This window comes from Bos indicus, chromosome 26 (assembly GCF_029378745.1).
Source record: "Bos indicus isolate NIAB-ARS_2022 breed Sahiwal x Tharparkar chromosome 26, NIAB-ARS_B.indTharparkar_mat_pri_1.0, whole genome shotgun sequence".
NCBI classification, from domain to species: Eukaryota; Metazoa; Chordata; class Mammalia; order Artiodactyla; family Bovidae; genus Bos; species Bos indicus.
This window is the reverse complement of record NC_091785.1, coordinates 40,816,391-40,827,579: the sequence shown is the minus strand read 5'-3', so window position 1 is coordinate 40,827,579 and position 11,189 is coordinate 40,816,391. Positions and strand designations below refer to the sequence as shown.

The 11,189-nt window shown below is 39.6% G+C and overlaps 1 long non-coding RNA gene across 1 annotated transcript in view; it reads left to right on the top strand.

The window, feature by feature from the left end:
• The first annotated feature begins 2,562 nt into the window (after positions 1-2,562).
• Positions 2,563-11,189, top strand: part of LOC139179917 (uncharacterized) — a 70,952-nt gene continuing 62,325 nt past the window's right edge. The window contains exon 1 of the long non-coding RNA XR_011564214.1: positions 2,563-2,718. This is a non-coding gene — a long non-coding RNA (uncharacterized lncRNA). The remainder of the gene's footprint in view (positions 2,719-11,189) is intronic.

Sequence of the window (11,189 nt, the reverse complement as noted above, 5' to 3'; positions counted from 1 at the left end):
TCCGATTCTGCAGCCCCATGGACTGTAGCCCACCAGGCTCTTTCACCATGGGATTTACTGGCAAGATGCTGCAGTGGGTTGACATTTTCTTCTCCAGGGGATCTTCCCTGACCAGGGATTGAACCCACCTCTCCTGCTTTGCTGGCAGATTCTTTACCACTGAGCCACCAAGGAAGCCCTATATTCTGGATATCACTCCTTTAATAGAAAATGCTTTGCAAAGTTTTCTCCCAGGCTGTGACTTGTCTTTTCATTCTATTAACATCATCTTGAAGAGCTGCAATTTTATTTTCAATGAATTCCATTTTATCAATTTGTTCTTTCATGGACTGTGGTTTGCTGTCTAACCTCACAAATATTTGCCTAGTTCAAGTTTACAAGGGGCTTCCTGGTGGCTCAGGGGTAAAAAAGCCACCTGCAGTGCAGGAGACGTGGGAGACACGGGTTTGATTTGGGAGTGAGACGATCCCCTGGAGAAGGAAATGACAACCCACTCCAGTATTCTTGCTGTGAGAACCCCACTGGCAGAGGAACCTGGTGGGCTACAGTTCACATGGTTGCAAAGAGTTGGACACGACTGAACACACATGCACAAGGTTACAAAGATTTTCTCCTGTGTTTTTTTCTAGACGTTTTATAGTTTTAGGTCTTACATATACATGACACATTTACACTTAATTTTTCTTTTTTTAAATTTTTAAAAAATTATTTATTTTTAAACTGAAGGATAATTGCTTTACAGAATTTTGTTTTCTGTCAAATCTCAACATGAATCAGCCATAGGTATATATATATCCCCTCCCTTTTGAACCTCCCTCCCATCTGCCTCCTCACTCCACCCCTCTAGGTTGACACAGAGCCCCTGTTTGAGTTTCCTGAGACATTCAGTAAATTCCCATTGGCTATCTATTTTACATATGGTAATGTAAGTTTCCATGTTACTCTCTCCATACATCTCACCCTCTCCTCCCCTTACACTTAATTTTTAAATTAAACTTTTAATTTTGATGTAATTGCATGCTCACATGCAATTCTAAGGACTAATGCAGAGAAACCTCACATACAATTTACCCAATTTTCTTCAATAGTAACACCCTGCAAAACTATAGTAGAATGTCACATCAATGATGTTGGCACCAATACAGTCAAAATACAGAAACATTTCCATCACTACAAGGATCTCTCCTATTGCTCTTTTATAACCACACCCACCTACTTTTCTCAACCCCCGCCTCCTTACAACCACTAAGCTCTTCTCTGTCTCTATAATTTTGTCATTTCATGATTGTTATATAAGTGGTCTTAAACAGTATGTAACCCTTTGGGACTGGCTTTTTTTTCATGCAGCCTGGAGACATTACTTTGCCAACAAAGGTCCATCTAGTCAAGGCTTTGGTTTCTCCAGTAGTCATGTATGGATGTGAGAGCTGGACTATAAAGAAAGCTGAGGGCTGAAGAATTGATGCTTTTTGAACTGTGGTGTTGGAGAAGACTCTTGAGAGTCCTTGGACTGCAAGGAGATTCAACCAGTCCATCCTAAAGGAAATCAGTCCTGAGTATTCATTGGAAGGACTGATGTTGAAGCTGAAATTCCAATACTTTGGCCACCTGATGTGAAGAGCTGGCTCATTGGAAAAGACCCTGATGCTGGGAAAGATTGAAGGTGGAAGGAGAAGGGGATGACAGAGGATGAGATGGTTGGATGGCATCACCAATTCAATGGACATGAGTTTGAGTAAACTCCAGGAGTTGGTGATGGACAGGGAGGCCTGGCGTGCTGCAGTCCATGGGGTCACAAAGAGTTGGACACAGCTGAGCGACTGAACTGAACTGAACAGAATCCCTGGAGATTCATAGACGTCTTTGAGTATATCAATGGTTTATTTCCTTTTATTGCTGAGTATGGATATACCATGATTCCTTTAACCATTCACCCATTGAAGAACATCTGAATTGTTCCAGTTTTTATAGAAAAACTTTATTATAAATAATACTACTATGAACATTTGTGTGCAGTGTTTTATGTGAATATGTTTTGATTTTTTATGGGATAAATGCTCCAAAGTGCAAATACAGGGCTGTATAGCAGTACATGTTTAGTCTTGTAAAAACCAACAAATTGTTTCTCTGGTGGCTCTACTGTTTCGCACTCCCAGCAGCACTTTATGAACGATCCCGTTTCTCTACATTCTTCCAGAGTTTGTTGCTGTCACTACTTTTTCTTTTAGCCATTCCGATAGGATGTGTAGTGATAGCTCATTCTGATATGATTTGCTATAGGTCCCCGAGATTTTCTCCTACGTCGTTTTCTAAAAGTACTATAGTTTTGTGTTTTACCTTTACATTTGTGATCCATTTTGAATTAATTGTAAAATGTGTGAGATGACCTAAGGCTATCCAATTGCTCCAACCCCGTTTGTTGCAAAGGCTGTGCTTCACCATGAATTGCTGTGTACCTTTGTCAAAAATCAAGTGGGCATATTTGTAGGTATTATTTCTGAGTTCTTTATTCTGTTTTATTGATTTATGTCTGTCCTTCCATCGATCTCACACTCTCTTGATTACTATAGCAGAGGATGAGATGGCTGGATGGCATCACTGACTCGATGGACGTGCGTCTGAGTGAACTCCGGGAGTTGGTGATGGACAGGGAGGCCTGGCGTGCTGCGATTCATGGGGTCGCAAAGAGTCGGACACGACTGAGCAACTGATCTGATGGTAAGACTTAATATAGGATAGAGTGATACTCTTTACTTTTATTTTTCAAGATTGTTTTAGCTATTCCAGGATCTGTGGCTCTCCATATACATTTGAGAATAAGTTTGTCTATACCTACAAAAATATTGCTGGGATTTTGATAGGAATTACATTGAAGCTATAGATCAATTCGGGGAGAATTGTCATCGTTACTATGTTGACTCTTCCACTCCATGAACATAGGGTATGTCTATTTCTTTCTTTGATTTTTAAAAATTAGCATTTTGCAATTTCTAGCACACTTATCCTGTATATCTTTTGTTAAGTCTATTCTTAATACTACATTTTATTTGGAGTGATTTATGTAGAATGGTACAGTGTCTTTAATTTAGTTTCCACCTGTCCATTGTTACCATATAGAAATATGATTGATTTTTTGTGTGTGTTGAACTTGTTCTCTATAATCTTGCTGAACAGCCCTATTAGTTCCGGGAGTCTTTTCAATCACATTATCTGTAAAGAGGGATACTTTTATGTCTTCCTTTCTAACCAGTAAGCTTTTTATTTATTTATTTTTCTTGTTTTCTTGCTGTGGCTAGAACTATGCTGAATAAAAATGATAAGAGCAGACATGCTTGCCTTATTTTCAGTCCTACAGAGAAAGAATTTAGTCTTTCACCATTAAGTATATTAGCTATAAGCTATTTTATAGATGCTATTTATCAAGTTGAGGAATTTCCCAGCTATTTTTAGTTGCTGAGAATTTTCATGAATTGTCATGAATGTATGTTGAATTTCATCAAATGCTTTTATCCTATCAATTGACAGTGAGCATAAAATTTTTATTCTTTAGCACATTTTTATGGTGAAATATAACAATTGATTTTTTTTTTTTAATGCTCAACCAACTTTGCATACTTGAAATAAATCCCATTTGGTCCTGGTATATAATTATTTTTATATGTTGCTAGGTTTGGTTTGTTAACATTTTGTTGAGGATATTTGCTTTGAAGTTCATGAGAAAATTGGTCTATAATTTTCTTTTTTTGTACTGTCTTTTATTTGGTGTGAGGATAATACTAGTCTCATAGGATGAGTTGGGAAATATTCCTTCTTTTTTAAGAATTAAATTGTTTTACATTGGTGTTAATTCTTTTAAAAATGCTTAGTAGAATTCTCCAGTGAAATCTCTTGGAGGTTTCTTTGAGGAGAGCTTTTGCAATTATAAATTCTATTTTTATTTATTTATCTGGCTGTGCAGGGTCTTCATTGCTTCACTCGGTCTTTCTCTATTTGCAGCAAGTAGCAGCTGCTCTTCGTTGCAGTCACGGGCTTCTCGTGTGGTGGCTGCTCTTGCTGTGGCGCACAGGCTCTAGGGTGCACGAGCTCAGCATTCGCAAACAGGCTTAGTTGCCCTGCAACGTGTGGAATTGTCCCAGACCAGGGATCAAACCAGTGTCCCCTGCATTGGCAGGCAGATTCTTAACCACTGGACGGACCACCAGGGAAACCCACAAATTGTATTTTTAAATTGGTTATAGGACTATTCAGGTTGTCTATTTCATCTTGATTGAGTTGTTGTAGTTTGTGATTTTCGAAGAATTGTTTCATTTCCTCTAACTTGTCAAATTTATGGGCATAGTTATCTTTAGTAGTCCCTTATTTTCCTATTAAGGGATATGCAATACTATCCTCTCTTTCATTCCTGATATTGTTGACTGTACTTTTTCTCTTTTTATCTTTCTGTCTTGCTGAAGATTTGTCAGTTTTATTGATTTATATTTTAAAGAATCAGCTTTTTATATCATTGACTTTCTCTGTGGTTTTCCTGTTTTCAATGTTATCAGGTTTCTGTGTTTATCTTTATTGTTTCCTTTTGCTTGCTTTGGGATTCCCTGGTGGCTCAGACGGTTAAGCGTCTGCCTGCAAGGCCAGAGACCCGGTTTGATCCCTGGGTCGGAAAAATCTATTCTTGCCTGGGAAATCCTATGGACAGAGGAACCTGGTGGGCTACAGTCCATGGGGTCTCAAAGAGTCAGACACGACTGAGTGACTTCACTTTCACTTTGCTTGCTTTGGGCTTGTTTTGCTCTTCATTTTCTAGTTGGAGCTATGTCCAGCGTTTTTTAGTTGTAAGATGGAGGACCAGGGAAGAATATGCCTGCTCTGTATCAGTGGAACTGAAGGTTGATTAACTTTTAAAAAGATTTTAAAAATAAGAAAAAAATCTTACATAGTTACGCATCTAGTAAACATTTTCTTAAAAAAAAAAAAGATTTCATTTTTTTATTTTTGATACTGCTGGGTCTTCATGGCCGTGAGGGTTTTGTTTTTCTCGAGTTGCGGTGAGCAGCGGCTACTCAGCATTTGCAGCTTCTCATTGTGGTGGGTGCTCTTGTTGCAGAGCACAGGCTTAAGGGCATGCAGGCTTCAGTAGTTGTGGTGGGTGGGCTCTGCAGTTGGGGCTCCTGGGCTCTAGAGCACAGGCTCAGTAGTTCTGGCACATGGGCTTAGTTGCTCTGAGGCATGTGGGATCTTTCCAGATCAGGGATTGAACCAGTATCTCCTACATTGGCAGGAGGATTCTTTACCACTGAGCCACCAGGGAAGCTCCTGTCACAAGTAATGAGCCAATATTATCAAAGTCTATACTGTATTTGTATATCCTCAACTAGTTTTTACCTAATGTCCTTCTCTTCCAAGATGTCTCTTAGGTTCCTCTTGCCTGTGACAATTTCTCTGACTTTCCTTGTTCTTTATGACCTTGAAAGTTTTGAAATACACTGGTCAGATATTTTTAAAAATTCCTCATAATACGGCATTTTTTTCTGATGTTTTTCTCGTGGTTAGATCGGAGTTATGGGGCTTTGGGAGGAAGATCACAGAGGTAAAGGGCCATTTTCATCATGTCACATCAAGGCTACATAGTATCAGCATGACTTATCCCTGCTGATGTTTGGGGTTTATTAGGTTTTATCACTGTAATGTACTATAATGATGACATTTCAGTACTCTTACATATTGTACCCTTTGGAAGAAAGTTGCTATATGCAGTCCACACTTAAGGAGCGGAGAGTCATACTCCACCTTCTTGAGTAGGTTGTCTCTGCATAAATTATTTTCTACTTATTTATTTGTTCTATCATTGTATTTTATTGATGTGGATTCATGGATCTTTATTTTATACTTTGGGTTATAATCTGATACTGTGGTTTTTATTTTGTTGCTGCCTTCATTTTGAAACATATTTTTGCCAAATATAGAATTCAAGGTTGACATATATTTTCTTTTAGTACTTTAAAGATGTCCCATCCGTGTCTTCTTGTCTACATATTTTCAGTGATAAATCTGCTGTCATTTTTTGTTCCTTGGTACATAACATGTGTTTTTCTCTGGCTGCGTTTAAGATTTTATCATTGGTTTTAAACAATTTGACTATAATGTATCTTGGTGTAGTTTTTTCCCCATGTTTCTTCTGCTTTGTGTTTCTTGGGATTCTTAAAGTGTGGATTTATAATTTTCATTAAGTTTGGAAAGTTTTAGCTGTTACCTCTTTAAATATTTTTCTTGCCACCCACTCTGTATCTGCTCCTTTAGGAACTCTGGTTATCTATATATGAGGTGGCTTGAAATTGTCCCACAGCATATTGATGTGCTGTTTACTTTGATTTTTAAAAAATGTTTTTCATTTTTGTTAGTTTCTTTGCTATCTATGCCTTCAAGTTTACTAAATTTTCCTTCTGCAGCGTCTAATCTGCCATGAATCTCATCCAGTGTATTTTCTACTTATAGACATTCAACTTGGGACTTTAAAAACTATCTTCCATGTCTGTAGCTAACAATTTTGTATGTTTGAATAGTTTTATAACTTAGTATTATAATCACTTTGCCAACAAAGGTCCTTGTAGTCACAGCTATGGTTTTTCCAGTAGTCATGTACAGATGTGAGAGTTGGACTGTAAAGAAGGCTGAGTGCTGAAGAATCAATACTTTTGAATGGTGCTGGAGAAGACTCTTGAGAGTCCCTTGGACTGCAAGATCAATGGAAATCAACCCAGAACTTTCATTGGAAAGACTGAAGCTAAAGCTGAAGCTCCAAGACTTTGGCCACCTAATGCAAAGAGCTGACTCATTGGAAAAGACCCTGACGCTGGGAAAGATTGAAGAGGATGAGATGGTTAGATAGCATTACCGACTCAATGGACATAAATTTGAGCCAACTCTGGGAGATAGTGGAGGACAGAGGACTGTAGTTCATGGGGTAGCAAAGAGCTGGAAATGTCTAGCAACTGAACAACAAAGACAACAACTATAATAACTTAGTGTTACAATATCCCAGGGACGGGGGAGCCTGGTAGGCAGCCGTCTATGGGGTTGCACAGAGTTGGACACGACTGAAGTGCCTTGGCAGCAGCAGCAGCAGTGTTAACAATGACTTAGTATCCTTCTTTGCTAATTCTAATGTCTTTACCATTTCTGGATCACTTTCAATTTACTTATGATTGTCTTTATTATGGGTCATGGTCTTCTGTCTCTTTCCATGCCTGATAATCTTTGATTGGATGCCAGACATTGTGATTTTCGCCTTGTTAGGTGCTTAACATTTTTATGTTACTATAAATATTTTTGATGGCTTCCCTTGTAGCTCAGTCAGTAAAGAATCTGCCTGCAATGCAGGAGACCCATGTTCAATTCCTGGGTCAGGAAGATCCCCTGGAGAGGGAAATGGCAACCCACTCCAGTGTTCTTGCCGGGAGAATCCCATGGACAGAGGAGCCTGGCAGGCTACAGTCCATGGGGTCGCAAGAGTCAGACACAGCTTAACCCCCATCACCATAAATATTTTTAAGCTTTATACTAGGATGCAATTAAATGAGTTGGAAGCAGTTTAATTCTTGGAGTCTAGCATTTATAATTAGCTAGGTTGACCCATAGCCATGCTCATTCTAGGGTTAATATTTTCCCATCACTGAGGCAAGACCTTCCTGAATACTCAGCAAAATACTCTGTGAATTATGAACTTTACTGGTATGCTGGTGAGAACTAGTACTATACCTGGCCATGTGTGAACACTTAGGCATTATTTCTTCTAATCATTTTGAATGAATTCTTTGCTTGTCCTTAGGTCATTTTCTATTACCCATGCGCTGATTATTACTCTGCTGAGCCTTTGCCAAGGACCTTCTACAGACCTCTGGAGTTTTTTCTCTGTGCAGTTTACTCCTCTTTGTCCTATGACTCTAGCTTCCTTGGTCTTTCTGGACTCCTAGCTCTGTATGCTCGACTCAGAAAATCTCTAAAGCTGTGCATTTGTTTCCCCTCCTCTGCTACATCCTGCAAACTCACTATAGGAAGTTGTGGGGCTCACCATGTTTGTTTCCTATATTCAGGGATCACATTGCTTCATTGCCTAATACCTAGTGTCATGATAACTGCTTTATATATTTTTCTGGGTTTTTGGTTACTTCAGATGACAGGGTAAATCCAATTCATGTCAACTGCATCTTGATTGGAAAATCTGCAGAGCTATTAAAAATGTACATGGTCAGATCCTAGACCTGGGATTCTGGTTCACTAGTAGGTCTGAGGTGGGCATAGAGTGTTTAAGTTTCTGAATTGAGGAGACAAAAATCATAACAGCAGCAAGCAATTAGCACTGGTGATTCTTATGTCCATCTCCCACACAACTAAGCACTGAGTATAGCATGAGAAGAATAGTATTTATTATACTTTTTCAGTGAGGCATGCACCATGTTAGCTGTTTTACATGCTTTGTATAATTTCATTTTTGTGACAAGATGTTGATCAAGGTCTTCTTAGCAGTGTATCTCAGAAGAGGAAACCAAAATTTAAGAAAGAATAGAAGGATAGCAAAGCAGAATAAGGAAAAAAGACCCTAGCCCTTTGTCACTTCGGGCCACTGAACTGCTTTCCACAGTCCACATCCTTACCCTTCTGCAAGGAGCTCACTCTGATATTTGAACAAAGCAGGCAGCTGCTTTCAGAATCATTTTTATTCATTAGGATGATTTACTGGGTTTTACTAATTCTGTCCTTGTGCATTTACTTTGCCATTTACAGATATCTTTTCCTTTCTTGGTTATGATACTTTTGTCGTTGTTCTTTCTGTCCTGTTAAAGAAAAACGGAACAATTATTAAATGCCAGCAAAGGAACATTTACAAAATCTCTGAGACTCAAAGACTGTCTGGGTACCCATCAGCCAGCTCAAGGAAGAGTTGAATGGCTGTTTACAGATATTTCAGGTGGGACTAAGGTGCTTTGACTCAGTGCATAGACCTCAAACTCAACCCTTCCCTCTGCCTTGGGTTGCTTTCATCTTTACTCTGAGCAAGCTCTCCAGAATGTTCCACTTCATAAAGTTCAGAGATCAGGGCCCCTTGTGAACAGGGCATGCTACTTCACATATCCTGAGGAATAGATGCTCTCAAAGGCATCATTTAGCTGTTTGCAGAAGAAGCAGCACTTCTGGCCATCATGTAGCAAATTGCATAGTTAATAAAAATAGAAATACCTCCGAGGGAAGAATGGAGCATATGTTATAGTCTCAGGGAAGCAATATCTCATTTTCTGTGCCAAAACATCAGAAACTGTTGAGGAATTACAGCAGGTAACTTCTCTACACGGGTGTTCTGGCCAAAAACAAAACTGCCCTTGAGCACCACCTCTCTCACTGAAGATAAAACATGGCATCTGTTTTCTTTATCTTTCTCTCCAAAGGAAGTTACCTGCAGGCTTCATAAGTGGAATTGCAGATGTGCTGCTTTGTGGATGACACTTCCTTTCCCAAGCTGAGTGCATTGTGTTAATTCATACCATGAAGTTGGTCCCTACATGTGGTAGCTGTGATATTCTGGAGATGGTGCCGGGTGGAGGTGGGGAGATGTCTCAGAGTAAAAAGATTTTTGAATTCATATGCACACCGAAGCTTGTGCATATATATTGTTGTTCGGTCACTAAGCTGAGTCTGACTCTTTTTGACTCCATGGACTACAGCATGCCAAGCTTCCTGGTCCGTCACTATCTCCTGGAGTTTGCTCAAAATTCATGTCCATTGAGTCAGTGATGCTGTCTAACCATCTCATTCTCTGTCACCCCCTTCTCTTCCTGCCCTCAATCTTTCCCAGCATCAGCATCTTTTCCAGTGAGTCGGCTCTTTGCATCAGGTGGCCAAAGTATTGCAGCTTCAGCATCAGCCCTTCCAATGAATATCCAGGGTGGGTCTCCTTTAGGATTGACTGGTTTGATCTTCTTGCGCTCCAAGGGACCTTCAAGAGTCTTCTCCAGCACCACAATTCAAAAGCATCAATTCTTTGGTGCTCAACCTTCTTTATGATCCATCTCTCACATTAGTACATGATTACTGTAAAAACCATAGCTTTGAGTGTAAGGACATTTGTGGACAAAGTGATGTCTCTGATTTTTGAATATGCTGTCTAGGTTTATCATAGCTTTCCTTCCAAGGAGCAAGCATCTTTTAATTTCATGGCTGCGGTCACTGTTCGCAGTGATTTTAGAGCCCCCCAAAATAAAATCTGTCATTGTTTCCACTTTTCCCCCTTCTATTTGCCATGAAGTGATGGGCCCAGATGCCATGACTTAGTTTTTTGAATGTTGAGTTTTAAGCCAGCTGTTTCGCTTTACTCTTGCACCCTCATCAAGAAGCTCTTTAGTTTCTTTTCACTTTCTGCCATCAGAATGATATCATCTGCATATCTGAGGTTGCTGATATTTCTCCTGGCAATCTGGTTGTTACATATATGTAGCTGCTTTGGGAATTAAAGGTGTGGGTCAATTCAGTTTCTGAATTAACGGTAAGTGTTTACTGGTTTTTTTCCCAATCAAGAGACAACATGCTGTGATGAAGGGAATTTGTGATTTGTCAAGTTTTCTGACATTAAAAATGGACACTCTACTCAAACTTGAGGATTGTTGGACTGGATCAACTTTAACCTTTCTTCTTGTCTACAATCCCATGACTATGTAACCTTGGACATGTCCGCTGTGTGCTCTGGGTTTTTCATGTATTCAGTTCCTAGGATTCCATCTCGTGTGCCAGAATGTGTGTCTTCCCTTAGCATTTTGAGCAGGGTATTACCATGCGTTGCTGCTGAGACCCTCCCCAAAGTTCACCGTGGGTCTTTTCTCCCCACCGAGTCTGAACTTTCCATGCCATTTTTAAACCCCTTGAGTCCTTCTGTGTTCTTTCACTCATTGCTTTCATAATCTCCTAATTACCAGACTATAGCATTTTATCCATCCTTCCCTCATCCCCCAGGTGATCTCTGAACTAGCACGACTCCATCTACCTCTCCTCCCATCACATAGTAAAAATTCCTATTCCCATAGTGCCAATGGTCTCAATTAGTTAGGGGTTAGGAGGAATGCCACCCGATTTAACATATTCATATGCATTCATACAGTTATGACAGAGAGCCCCACAGAGACAAACTCCCCTCATGCATTTACCTT